We start from the raw sequence: 15,232 nt of genomic DNA on the forward strand, positions 1-15,232 counted from the left end.
TTGACAACGAAGATTTCATGCATGACACAAATTAATATGAGTTCAAGATGGACGGCTAGGATAAAGATAGAGGACCGAGAGGCGTGTTTCAAGAGGCTACGCAAGCGTTGGCTTGGGGGGAGCAAGGAAACCGATACGGGTCAAAATACTGGAGATCCTAGAGTCATGGAGAGCTCTATGTTGAAGAGTGTCATTATTTGGAAAATGGGAGTGACTTGTGAATCAAAGACGGATTTCATTCTTATATGAAGGAAGATTCAAAGTCACTAGCTCAAGCAGGCATGCTCACTGAAATTAAGGATGTTGACAACCTCAAGATATTGATTGAAGAAGTTCGGCTTGATCAAGACATGAAAGCTCAAGTGTTTTGTATGTCATTTTATGTGAACTTGAGTATAGGATGCCGTACTATCAAGAGGGATGCAACATCAGTGGTTTGACATTACCAAAAGTGCTCATAGCTATCCCATGTGAGAAAAATCAGAAAGAAACACTTGGGAGCAGAAAACCTACTTGGACCGGTCTGACCGGTCGGGGTCCAACGGCTAGTTAATTTGAACTGACCGGTCTGACCGGTCTGAGGGACCGGTCTGACCGGTCTAAGTCTGACAGAGCAACAGCTAGTTTTGAGAGAGGGGTATTTATACCCCACACCCTCACCCATTCGTGCGTGCTAAAGCCATTACATTCTAGAGCCATCTCTGAGCCGTGAGAGCACTTGTGAAGTCCTCCCCAACCTCTCTTTGTGAGATTTGAGTGATTAGAGTTGAATCCTTTGAGTTGGGTTGAGTGAAACTTTCTCTAAGAGAGCATTTGAGCAGTGAGAGCATAAGCCCTAGCTTGAGCACTTGTGGTTGCGTCGCCAACTTGATTGAAGCATTTGTTACTCTTGGAGGAGAAGCCTCCTAGACGGCTAGGCGTCGCCGGCTAGCTCCCAAGATTGTGGTGAGCAGCGGCAAGTTTGTTGCAGCAGCGATCGTGTGGCACGAGGACACATGGTCATATAGTGGAAAGGAGGAGATAGCTTGACCTTGTGGTCGCGATAAGCTTCCTCAACGGAGACTAGGATTCACATGTGATGAACGTGGTGAATCCGAACTTCGGTGAAACAAATCTCTGTGTCTCCTTGCATTATCTTCATTTTGTTTGCCTCACACTTTGTACTCTAGTTTTATTTGTGCTTCCGCTTCGATCTACTTGGTTTTGTTGTTTCTGTGTGTGCAGGGTTAAGAAATACATTTGTAAGCATCTAAAGAAGCACCTAATCAAGCTACATGTGTGCTAGAGCTCGTAAAGGGGAGGATTAACACTTTTGTGCAGGTTCTGCGTAGGACCGGTCTGACCGGTCTGCTCAACCGGTCTGACCGGTCTGAGTGTTTGAATCCTGTTTCTAAGCCTAGTACCGGTTTGACCGGTCTGCCAGACCGGTCTGACCGGTTGGTTGCTGACAATTATGTTAAGTGCTTTAATCTGCAGGATTAATTTTAAACGCCTATTCACCCCCCCCTCTAGGCGACATCACGCGATTATGGTCCTTTCACTGCTGCACGCCCCCTCACCGGCCCCTTCTTTTCTCCCCCCGGGAAGGCTCGGCTCTTGCAGCGGTGGCCGCCTGTGGCGCCCGGAGGAGGTGGCGCTGCCGCCGCCTACCCCCCCCCCCTCGTCGGCGCACACGGCCCGAGATCCACGAGCCCCTTTCTCAATCTTTCTCCCTTAGCACATCGAGCGACGGCCGGAGGAGATGGCGCCGCCACGGGCCTGCTCGCCGATGTGCGCGCTCGCCGTGGTGAGCGCGCCGCCGTCAAGCGGCTCTGGGACGGCGCCCTGGGCCCTGAGTGCGCGCGTCGAGAGGGTCCTTCCTCTAGCGCAGCGGCTCGGGTCTTCCCTCGCGCGGTGGCGGCCGTGCGCTGGCACACGGTGCTGGAGCACCGGTGAGCCAGCGGCTCGTGGGTCTTCCCACGCAGCTCCGGCCGGCGGTGAAGGTGAGTCCAATCGGCCTCGATCCCCTGGGGTTAGGGTCCTTGCTCTTTCGATTCGAATCGAAATCGAAATGTATTTCTTTGCTTTCTGTGATTCTTTCGATCCGAGTTCAGATCCATTCCCAAATCGATCTACTTCGTTTGATCGGCTAACTGATACCATTGTTAAACCTGTTGGATCGTCTAGGAGTAGATCGAGTGGTTACTTTCTTTTACCAGGATGTAGAAGTTGCAGGACACCGTGGGTTCATCGGTGAAGTTCTGCGCCGGGGCAGCGACGCACAGCGCGGAGATGTCGTGGTGGCGGTGTTGTCGCAGTGCAGGGGCGGTGTTGACCTGATGGCGACAACGTAGTGGAGCTTTCCGTCGCTGACAGCCCACTCTTTAGATCGGATTAGGGTTAGGACGGTGGGAATAGTGGCGGCAGTGAATCTCATAACCCTAGCCACCGGCATGGTTAACCTAACCGGTGGGAACCGGTCCGGTTTGATCGGTTACCGGTCAAACCGGTCCGGTCCGGTTCCGGTTCCGGCCGGTACCCAACCGGCCAAAATTCAAATTTTAAATTTGAATTCAAAAAATGAAAAATTCCCAAAAAAATTCCTAAAAATACTGCAAGGTGTGATGAATCTAATGGTGTCAAATTTTCTCAAAAATTCATTCATTTAGTATAGTTTGTGGGAATTTAAAGTTAAATCAAAAAAGAAAAAGAAAAAAAATGGGCCGGCCCATGAAGGCCCACCGATCAAACCGGTCAAACCGGCCGGTAAACCGGTCAAACCGGTCGGTAAACCGGTAAAACCGGCCGGTAAACCGGTTGCACGGGAGCTTTTGAATTTCAAACCGGTCAAACCGGCTGCTAGTGTTGAGCGTCCCTCCTTGAGGGGCACGTGGCGACGCCGGACCCCTTCCCGAGCAGGGGGCGGGTCCGGGGCCATACGTGTGGTGAGGTGGAGTCCGGACAGCCGGAGTTGGCAGAATAGTAACGAGAGCTGTGCCGAGCACGTCTCGTCCCGCGTCGCAGGTCCCATAGTGCTGCCACAGCGTCCGGGATGGCGGAGCAGTGACTGGAGTTGGCGGACGGGACTCCGGTCACAACCACTATGGGGAATGGCGGCCTGACGCCGTCTGTCCTGGGTGCTGTGGAGGAGTGGTTGGCATTCAACGCCTCCGTACGACGGGCGGGTGAGCGGAAGGGTCGTTTGTCCTTTACATCGATGGGTGGCCTCGAGCGAGGCGGAGATGTTTTGCCCGCTCGAGGGTAGGTTCGCTACCCTCGAGCGAGGCGGAGATGCGGGGCGCAGTCAAGGGTCTCGATTGGAGCCCTCGAGCGAGGCGGAGATCGCCCCGCGGGTCTGAGGGGGGTGCGAATGGGCCGCGTGCTGGGCTTCTTTGAGTCCTTTCCTTTCTTCCAGGTTGGAAGGAGGCCGTAGGCCTTCGTGGGACAATTACCTAATATGTGTTTGCGTTTTTAGGGTGATCTTAGTACCCCGATTAGGGTGTCCCTAATCGTGGTACCCGACAGTAGCCCCCGAGGCTTTGGTCGAGCCATGGGATTCGGCCAAAGGGTATTTCGGTGATTTTACCCCTTGATGTGATCAATCAATGTTGCGCTCCCGTCAGGCGCACCTGGGTGTCGGCCCAGCGGGTGTGATAACTCGTCGGTCGGGGTAGTGCGCCTGCGGAGAGAGTTCTCCGATGCGTGCTGAGCGGGCCAGGGCCACGATGGCACCTGCTGCTCTGCAGCCGGTGCATTTGCCACGCTGTCCAAGGGCCGATGCCGTTCCAGGGCAGTCGGCCAGCGCCGATGCTGCGCCGCTCAGCGTCCAAGGGCTCAGCTTTGCTTTGTTGCATCGTGTCTCAGCACGGTGACCGAGGGTATCTTTCGCTCGTGGAGGGCCGTGCCGTCATGGGCGGTCCAAGCCTTCGCCCTTCGACAGCTATAAATAGGGGTTGTGGGACTCCCTTTCTTCTCCAACTTCCCTTCTCTTACTTCTAGCATCGCCTAAGTCTCGTAATGTTTTTCTTTGCCTTTCACGACCGGCCCCCAGACGGGGTGGCCTGGCTTTTTTAGGCTTTGATGCTAGAAGTATGCTTGCGAGCGGTGGGGGAAAGCCGGAGAGGGCGTGCGCACCATCCCTTAGCTTCAGTGGGATCAGCAGAAGAGCGCTGGGCCCGTGGGGTCCTGCTTCTGCGATGTCCCTTAGCTAAAGGGGGGTAGAGACACCTGACCATGGCATTGGCCCCAGGTTTGGTGGCTGTTCTTCGCATCGTCCCCCTTGGCGACAAGGTTGCTCTCGGGGAGATGGTGTGGAGGGTGCTGTCCGCCAGCTTGACCCCCCGCAGGGTCTTCGGTTGAGGAGATGCTAGAAGAAAGCTTGCGAGGAGGGCATCCTGCTGGACCCGTACGATCTGGGGGCTGTTCCTCGCAATCCCTAGCAGCCTGGCCGTCGCACCAGCCAGGGGCTTGGCGCTCTTCTTCGTCGCTCACTCCTCCCCAAGACAGGGAAAATTGCCACGCAAGTGGCAATGCGTTTGTACCTTTCGACGGCTTTAAGCCGGTAGCCCTTTGTAATCTTTGTTTGTGAAGAGCAATGAAGTCTCCTTCTCCTTTGCGGAGAGGACGACCGAAAGTGTATGGGTGGGTGCCACCCCTGCAGGAGATTTCGGTCCTCGAATGTGTGAAGTTTCCTCCGTGGGGGCGTGTCAGCGCACCCGCGGGTGTAGCCCTCGAGGCCTTGGAGGAGTGTTTGTACTCGTCCAAGGGCTATAAACATCGCCTCGCTTGGTTGCTTTACTGAGGTGGCCATCCAGCGTCTTTTTCAGCCGGCATCGGCAGTCTTTCAGCCGGCCTCGGCATTGTTTGTGCTGGCATAGCGACCCAGTGTCCAGCTTAACCATCTAGCAGGCGTGCGTTAAGAGTGGGAGTTTTCGTTAGACACACAGAACTTCACAATCGACGATCGTCGACCTATTCGAGGGTGCGGCCTGAGCCGCAGTGTGCGAGGAGCCCCCGAGCCCCAGCCTGCGTAAAGGCGTTCAGGGAACCCTCGACTTTGGTTACGACCCTCGTCGCCCTTCCACAGGGAGGAGGGGTGAAGCGTACCATGCTACCCATGCCCGGGCCGCGAGCTATGGCTACTTCGGTGAGCTGTTATCGGGTAGTTCAAGTGGACGGTGCCCCATTCGATAAGGGTCGGCTCGTGGTCCATGGACACGTCACATAAAGCGCTCACAAAGGTTCGCTAGGCGGGGCTCGAACCCATTCGATAGGGTTCGAGGGCTCGATGCTCTCCCTCGATGGGATCCCCCTGCTAGGCACCCTCGACTGGCCTTGAACACTATGTAGGACATCTCGAACTCCGCGTTCGAGGGTAGCTTGTACGGCACGTCCAAGCAGTACCTGACTCTGGTGATCTGGGGCGCCTGTAGAACCCTCGACAGGCCAGGCTTCGAACCCCTGATCAGTAAGGCCTCGGAATAAGATTCCCTCGAGGGTGAAGAGCCCCCGAAAAGAATATTCCTTCACAGTTCGCAAACGGCGTGGAGTCGCTAGTCGTGTGCGCGGGTCTTCCGCTGGTCGTGGGCGACGTGGCCCAATTCGTGCGGTGCAGTGCGGGCGTGCCTTTTCAGGCGACTACCTCGGGTAGACGAAGCGGCGTGGGCGGCGGTTGACGGATGGAACAGCTCAACAGTCGCGCCACGCCCATCGGTTACCGCGCCGCAGTTATTGCCGAGTGCGCGCGTGGGAGACTCCGTGGTCGTGGGACCCATCCGTCAGCGCCGGCAAAATCTACCGCATTGAATGCGGCGGATTCGGGCCAAAGCGGCGTATCCACGCGTCGTGGTGAAATAAAAGCGAGAGAGGGGGACTATTTGGGCTCACCTGGCCATTTGCCTTCATCTCCCTTGCCTTCTTCGCCTCCCCTGCATCCTGAGCCCACAGCCAAGAGCGAGAGGAAGAAGAAGAAGAGAGCGACAGCATACCTTAGGCACCACAAAGCTTGCCTTCCCACATCTCCCCGTAGTTCGAAGCAATGTCGGATGTCCGGGAGCCGCTGCCGTGGGGGAAGTCCACCGCCACAGAGGCGGTTCTGGAGCAGCGGGTCGTCGACCGGCTGCTACCGATGAACATCAGCTCGGAGCGGCCGGCGTGGATTTCCCCGCGGTCGGAGGAGACCGAGCCGAACCCCCCCCCCCCCCCGAAGGCTACGTCATGAGCCACGTGCGTTTGCACGAGCGGGGATTCGGCGTCCCCGTCAGTAGGTTCATGCGGGCTTTGTGCGAGCACTACAGAGCAGAGCTGAACAACTTCGGCCCCAATTCCATCTCGCAGGCGGCAGTCTTCGTTGCTGTCTGCAAGGGGAACCTGGGGATCGAAGCCCACTAGGATCTGTGGATCCACCTGTTCCGCGGCGAGCTCTTCGTCGAGAACGTGAGGGGGCAACCGAAGAGGTTCGCGCGCACCGGAGGCCTGATGCTCCATCTGCGCCCGAGCCGGAAGAACCTCTACATCCCCAACAAGATGACCACGAACTTCCACCGGCAGAGGGTGATTCCTTTGACGGAGAGGAGCCTGCTAATTTTCGGCCTCACCCCCGGGGTCCCAGCCTCGGGCTCGAGGACGTCGACGATGCTGCTCCCTCGAGGCATCGCTGTTCAGAGGGCCAGGAACGCGGTGGCGGAGTTCCCCGACGACGCAAACGATCTCTGGGCATGTGCCCCACGCACGGCGCACTGTTGCTCGAGGGCAGAGCGCAGCTCCTGAGTCTGCCGACGCTGCTCGTCGAGCTTGGCTTGAAGCTCCTTGAGCTGCGTCAGCTGTGCTTGCCGCGCCGCCGAGCTTGACGAATCAGAAGGGGCCGCAGGCGGCACCACCGGTTGGTTCGCTTGCGTGTCTGCCCCGCCATTCCCGTCATCACCCGGAGCGTTGTCCGCTTGCCCGTCCGCGAGCTGGACCATGAAGCACTCCCGAGCGGGATCGTAATCCCCCTCGCTGGAGTCCTCAGAGCAGGTGAGGCAGTAAGCCGTCGCCAGCTGGAACGAGCGGAAAGCGCCGGGGTCGCGGACCCCGGAGTAGTCCTCGGCTTCCTCGGCCGTGAAGTTGTCCATGAAGGAGTTGATGTCGTCGGCGATCGAGCTCGCCGTCTCGGGGTAGGAGTCGCTAGGAGATGATGCGATGAGGCTGCGGATCGACAGGAGGTGATGACCCGGCAGGTCCTCGTACTCGGCGAAGTTGGTGCTGGATGAAGAAGCGTAGGACGCAGCGTTGCGCATCCCGATGGGGAAGGGTGACGCCGCAGTTGCGCCCCCCTGGGAGGTACTAGGGCTACAGTCGATGATGGTGCCGGCGCTGCCGACGCCGAAGCACGTGATGACGAAGCGGTGGCCCCGTCGGCCGCGACGCTGAGCCGTGACATGGCAACCTCAACCCATGTAGGGGAGGTGAGGCGTGCCTCCCGGCGCCGCTCTGCACGCGCTTGTCGCGAATGCTGGCCCGAGCGCCAGTTGCGCCGGGCTGGTGAAGTCGGAGTGTCCGGGTTGCGTCTGGGCGAGAGGAGCTCCATGAGGTAACCGTTGCCGATCACGTGTCCTGCTGGGAGCGGATCCGAGACGCCCATGGGGAATGGGTTGGATCTGCTCGCCATCCCTAGAGATCAAATGGGAACAAAAAAGAAAATGTCACGCAGCGCAGCCCCTATCTGGCGTGCCAACTATCGGTGTCCTGACCCGGCGGTCCGGACCCCAACTAGTAATGCTGCGTGTTATCTCGTCCCAGATATTGATGCAAGAGGCAACACAGTAACGCACGGGTTTATCCTGGTTCCGGCCGCGGGGCCGTACGTCCAGCAAGGGGGTGTGAGAGGGCACTGTATTATCTTGCACCGGAGGTGCCTGTAGTAGGGGGTATAGGCGTGACGAGAGAGGGAGGGAAGCTCCCAAGTCTCTGCTAGAGGAGAAGTTGATTGAGACGAGTGCCAATATCGGGTGCTCAGTGGTGCTGCTTGTTGCGTTCTACCGAGTGGTCTGATTGCGCGATGTTGCCGACGTCCCCCTTAAAGGAAGCCCGCCTCCTCCTTTTATAGTCACAAGGAGGGACGGTGTACATGCGCAGGGGATCGTGGAAGTCATCGTTTTCCCCCGAATCGCGGGGGTGCAGTGGTCGAACACTGTGGGAAGTACACTGTGGGGCATGGCGTCGGGCGTGGCAGTCGTCCTGGGTATCGTCCTTGGTCTTGCGGAGATCGCGCTGGCGTCCTGCCAGCCCCAACAGGCGGCGTGGTCGTCGCTGTAGGGTGTACAGTCCTCCAGATGTGGCGTGGTGGCGCTCCGTGGGTCCTGCAGGTCAGGGTCTTGCATATATACGTGCACCAGCGGTAGCGGGGCACGCGGCAGTCCCGGACCCCCCTGGACGGAGTGCTGGCGTGTGCACTAAGGAGGTCCGGGAGTCACATGGAGATCCCGGACCCCTCGAGCGGGGAGTTCCGGGCCTCCGGCTACTAGTGTTGAGCGTCCCTCCTTGAGGGGTACGTGGCGACGCCGGACCCCATCCCGAGCAGGGGGCGAGTCCGGGGCCATACGTGTGGTGAGGTGGAGTCCGGACAGCCGGAGTTGGCAGAATAGTAACGAGAGTTGTGCCGAGCATGTCTTGTCCCGCGTCGCAGGTCCCACAGTGCTGGCGGAGCAGCGACCGGAGTTGGCGGACGGGACTCCGGTCACAGTCACTGTGGGGAATGGCGGCCTGACGCCGTCTGTCCTGGACGCTGTGGAGGAGTGGTTGGCATTCAATGCCTCCGTACGACGAGCGGGTGAGCGGAAGGGCCGTTTGTCCTTTACATCGACGGGTGGCCTCGAGCGAGGCGGAGATGTTTTGCCCGCTCGAGGGTAGATTCGCTACCCTCGAGCGAGGTGGAGATGCGGGGCGCAATCAAGGGTCTCGATGGGAGCCCTCGAGCGAGGCGGAGATCGCCCCGCGTGTCCGAGGGGGTGCGAATGGGCCGCGTGCTGGGCTTCTTTGAGTCCTTTCCTTTCTTACAGGTTGGAAGGAGGCTGTAGGCCTTCATGGGCCCAGTTGCCTAATATGTGTTTGTGTTTTTAGGATGATTTAGTACCCCGATTAGGGTGTCCCTAATCGTGGTACCCGACACCCATGAACTTTATTAAAATTAATATGTAGTCCAGCCCACACTCAGTTAATTTTATAGAAATCCCCTTGAGCTTCGCTGAAATAGTATTTGCTCAAACCACCTCTCAAACAGTTTTACCGTGACCCCCTCGAGCTTCATATAAATATAATTTTAATCATGCCAACTCTCAGGCAGTTTTATGGAAACTACCGCTAACTTTGAACGAATGCCAGCAAGACTGTCAATTTTACAAAACTCCCCCAAACTTTATCGAAATTTAAGCATAGTCCAACCACTCACCCCCCAGCTTTTCATAAATACCATTTATTCAAGCCACCTCTCCAGCAATTTTACGACAACTCTCTCGATCCAGCTACCTCTCAAGTAATTTTATGACAACCAACCCACGATCCATGCATTTTTTTACAAACCCAAATTCTACAGCAATTAACCCATGCTCCACGGGCTTTTACAAAAAAGGCCCTAAACTTCCTAAAAATATACACACCCAAAACTTTGCAAAAAAAGGCCCCCAGATTCCTGACGATCAACCCACGGCCCCTGCATTCTAACTAAATAATAATACACTAAAGTTTCTATAAATTAATCTATAGCCTAAAATTTCGCGAAAAACATTCCCAGCCTTCATACCAATCACTGAGCTACAGGTCATAGGTCATAGCGCGGCAATGTTGTGCCAGTCTTTCTAGTCACTAGCTAATTTGGTTCAAAATCACGAAGGCAATGGTTTTCTTTCTGGATAGAGCCGGCGCCCGGCGGCATGCAGCAGCCCTCCTTACAACGACTCTCGCCTGCGCCGCGAATCTGGCCGGAAGATGGATGCTTTTTTTTTCAAATTAATTCATAGATGATTCTTCGGTACTACTTAGATGGTAAACATCAACTGATACTAATATAAATATAGGTATTAGTACTTTTTAATAACACCGACCTGTACCAATCTAGCCTTCGGAGTCTGTCATCCACCCCTAAAATACGGATATAATTGGACCAACCGATTTCTTTCGACTTATTCCCTTTCACATAATATTACTGAATAATATTACTGAATCAATCGAAATCAGCTGGCTTCTGGACAAGCCGAACAGATTGATAACATTTTTGGTTGGACCGAATACCATTTTTCTAGTAGGGGTATTACTCCCAGTCACAGTACCCCACTGCTACCTTCTGGCATTGCATTGGTTGCGTGCATGCTTGGACCAATGCCACGCGAATGGGCGATTCATTTCCGCCCGTCGAGCACTTTGGAGAGGCCGAATGACTTTCCTCTTAAAGTTGAGAGGCATATATCTAATATATCTAGGTCTCGTTTAGTTGTGTAGAATTTTTGAAATGAATTTTTTTCAGTATTAAATATAAATTAATCACAAAATTAATTACAGAACTCGTCTCTAAACTACAAGATGAATCTAATAAACCTAATTAATCTATTATTAATGCATAGTTAATGTAGCAATTTAGTGCCTAATCATGACTTAATTAGAATTATTAGATACGTCTCGTAATTTACAAGCAAACTATACAATTAATTTTTTATTTTGTCTAGATTTAATACTCCATGCATACAAGATTTCTCTTCGATATGATAGATTTGTAATTTTGAATTTTGCAACTAAACAAGACCCTACTACTTGGTGTTGCATACAAAACATCATATCAATCCACTCGTGTTTCAAAATGTCAAGACGAACGTACTGCAATCCAAAGCCTCTGAAGTCAATCCAAAGTTGCAGTACGGCCTTCTACATGTAGCTAGGATAATTATTAGACCCCTGCAGTTATTCTAACCCCGACGCAAATTGAAGTTCGATCCTCATGAAAATTGCTACATCCATTCTGTTCGGCTAACTGTGGTGGGTGGTTGGTGCTGATTTGTTATGAGAGAAAAGTACTGCTGATTGGTTGGTGCTGATGACTGGTGCTGATTTGATATGAGAAAAAAATATTGTTGGCTGGTTGCTGATGTAGGATGCTAACATTACTTTTGAGAAAGAAGTTGAAGGATGCTAACTTTTTTTTAAAGAAGTTGTAGGATGCTAACATGAGAAGCAGGAAAAGGAGAGAGGGGTCAAGCAGTGCCCAGACCAGTATCACTCTATTCAGTTGCAGCCAGTTAATAGTATTTTTTTTTACATCAAATTAACATCAGCCACCAGCATCAGCCGTCAGCCACAGCCAACCGAAGAGACCCTACGCTCGACATATTGCATGGTCGGGCAGTGTCGACTTCTTGCTCAGATCAGTTTGCTTGGCGGGTCCAAATTAATTAAAAGATGACTGGGTCTGATCTTCCCCACAATCGGAATGCGTGATGCGGAGTCATTAATCACTGACAAGAGGTTTTTTCAGAAATCACTAACAACAGTGGTACGGTGCTCCACTAGTACTCTGTGATATTACTAGAAGTCGTTGTCAGCCTAGCACCGCGGCTATGTGCTCTGATGTGCCATTAAACATTCCCTCATACCCTCTGAACGAATTGTCAACGGTGGTACGTACCATGATATTGCGACAAGCATTTAGTTAGGGCGCCAATCATCATAAGCACCATGCATGTATCGCCGATCATCATAAGCATGCATGTATCTTATCCTACCATTACTAATTGGTGGGTCATTTTAAGTCTTCACGTGAAGCCACTTAAAATCCCAAGTGAACACTCTACAAAAATAGATAAATTCTAATTTTTTTATAAAAAATAGAAACATTCGCCTATCAATCCAACAACTCTAATTATAATAGACATTAGATCTCTTATATTTTCTAATAAATTACCCACCTGCCATTATGAAAATAAACTAAAATACCCCTAAATATGTATCTAAATATTACCCACCTTTGTCATTGTAAAAAATCTAAAGTAACCACCTAGTCTTCTTGTAAATTACCCACTTATGCAATTATCAAAATAGTGCAAATAACACACTAAATTTGCATATAAATTATTCAATTTTATCATTATTAAAAGTTAAAGTAACCTCTAAATTTGAATATAAATTATATAATTATAATAAAATATTAAAGTGCACCAATATGAATTCTAGCTTACTATTTCTATTATTATTATTAATATATTATTCATATTATTATTTATATAAATACTATCCACGGTATGTGTCACCATGTATTCATGTATGATGGAAGAGATAAGAATACTAATTCACAAACAAATGGTTCAATTAAATTTATATTAATCATTTATGGAGGTGTAATGCAATATGAAATATATTCCAACTAGATAATAATAAATATGTATTTTATAGTATATGTTAAAATATTTAATAAATAAAAGAGAGTGTGAAATAGATAATTATAATTATTAGTTATAAAATTTATTTTTATATTAATTATGATTAGCTGTGCGGGAGCACAGGTTAATAGGCTAGTATATAGAAAGCAGTGAAGAATTGCTGATCATCATGTATATATAGGCCATGTAGATGATGTGGCATATGCATGTAGTCAATCTTTTATTTTGGTTTTTCCCACATTGCGATACCATGCATGCATTTTGTTGATGTAAAATAAGCAATGACGATGGCCCACTGTTATCATATTCGTTCCTCCTTTTAACTTGTCCCCCACACCCCCCTTGTGCTATTCACTCGACAACCTTTTGAGACTGTTGCATTGTCGTCCACGATACCAATAATGTTGCCATGCTGTCGGACAGTATAATTATATATCCTCGCAAAAAGTATATAATTATATATCCTGGCCGGCCTCACCGTGGTAGTACTCTCCACGAGATGGTTGACTGATCACTGATTTTGCATAGTCACCGATGTCAAGCTGACAACGATGGTTGACTGTAGGTCCGCCATTTAATTTCTTACTTATCGTCCGACGGGTCTTGGTGCCAAAGCTTGCACTAGCTAGTGCAGTACAATAGCATCTCCGGCAGATTACTTAACTTTTATATTTTATATATTTTTTCTCTTCATCACAAATAATATTTTTTATATTTTTGGTAGCTAGTGTTGTAGCAGATTACTCAAAGAATAGGGTTGAGGAAGGAATTCCTCTATATTTGAGTAAGAGGGATGTGTGTTTTAGTAATCACAAAAAATATTTGATAATAGGAATGGAATTAGTAATATGCTATAGAACACCTCCCATTATTAAAAAGGCGACTTTTTGGTATTGGATAGAGTAATGAGTAATCTGCCGGAGATGATTTTAATAACACTTATTTGACAAGATGTCATCCGTCGTCTCCATCGTAGTCCTTTCATGATGATCGTCGCAACAAGCTGTCTGCCTCGCCACCTGCCTGCCATCGCCGTTATGTAAACTCATCGGGAACAAAAGTAAATGAAAAACCCCCACTATAACCTAATAAATCTCCCAATTAATCCAAACCCTAAACCCACCAACCGTAATCTGAATTTCTCTAATTTCGCCATTGTAATCTAGCAAATCTCTTTCATACAACGGTGATGATCAAATATATTTGTTAATGTCCACCATTTCAGTTTACAATAATTAACTCCTGCGCCACGAATTAAAAGTCGTGCAGGTTCCAAATTACTTCAAAAGAAAAGTCGTGGTTCCAAGCAAGCCAAGGGTGCCGGCAGGGCTCCACCCTGTTGTGCAAAGTCCCGGTCCTGCACCTAGCCCAGATGCTCACAAGCCTCCCCACGTGCCCATACAGTACGCATATAGGCCTCACAATAATCATTCTCACATCCACAACACCATCAGCACAAGCTTCTGGTAATAGTACACACCCAGTAGCCAGTAGGCTAGCAGCATGCATGTACTAGCTAGCCAGGCAGCCTTACCTTTGCTGAGCCCCACACTGCCAAGTACTTTCACCACGGCGTCTCTGGACCCCTTGACTGGAGGGCCACTTGTATTAATGCCACAAAAGCGATTTTTTTTAATTTTAACCCTTTTTAATCTCAAATTTTAATAATAATCTGTTTGGATCTAAATTTTCAAAAACTAGCCCTTTTGATCACGCCAAAACTCGTGGCGCGACTCACTGAAGGATCGCGCCACATGCTTTGGCGCGACCAACCTGCCACGCTGGCAGCTCAGCTGACCTGGCAAGGTTGAGCCGCGCTGCATGCTTTGGCGTGACTCTTCAGCGAGTCGTGCTGTCTGGCGTGGCACGACTCCTGAAGAGTCGCGCCGTGCGGCGTGGCGCGACTCAACTAATGGTCAGTGACGATTCGCCCACCCGTACTGAATGCAAACTCGGCTGCAACAGTAGATGTTGTTACATGCAATACATCACGGGCCATACCAGCTAGAATTGGATATTTTGGTGCATGCATCTTCTACCAGTGTAACATGTCAAAGCTATCATTATCACACAGAAATAAATTGCCATACGAGTGAACTTTTTCTCAACATGCAATCTCACCTTCTTGAGCAGAAGAATTAAAAGACTCTCCCATTTCAAATGAGATGAGTATCCGTTGCACAAACTTCTTATAGATGTACCTAGTTAATCAATATGAAAACTAGCTATGTCTCCAAAAGCCTTGTTTAATCGAAACTCAACAAATCCAAACTTGAATCGAGGATCAAGTATAACTAGTATGCAATTTGAGTATGAGATTTTCCAATATTTCTCAAATTTCGTCTTCATTTCTGTGTATTGCTTAGTGTGCATTTTAGTTCATGTCTCATACACAAGGTAAATCTCCTTGACATCGAGAACTGCTTTCTACATTCAATTTTTGTCCATGGTTTGATCTGCACAGATTACATGTATAGATTTAGTGGTAAAGAGGTTAGCAAACTGATCTACAAAAGCCAGTACGGCAAAATGTGTGGACTTAAAATTTTAATTATCTTTAAATCCGTCTAACAACAAACACTTTCTCCATATCTCAGTTACCAATGGAGGCGAAGGTTCAAATGACCACGATGGCCTGCTAACTCAGTCATTAATGTAACATTACGACATCTCCAATAAGCGAAAAGCATATTACGCATTCAATATTTTTCAAGATATTTTGCCATCTATACAATGAAGGTAATTGTTCTTAAGAAATGCAGAAATTCAGGTGGTACTACGACATAATTGAATGATTTTTTTCTTAGAAAGTTTCTCTTCTAAAAAGTAGTGTTCATGAGCAGGCTGAATTA

Source organism: Panicum virgatum, chromosome 6K (genome assembly GCF_016808335.1).
Source record: "Panicum virgatum strain AP13 chromosome 6K, P.virgatum_v5, whole genome shotgun sequence".
Taxonomy (NCBI): Eukaryota; Viridiplantae; Streptophyta; class Magnoliopsida; order Poales; family Poaceae; genus Panicum; species Panicum virgatum.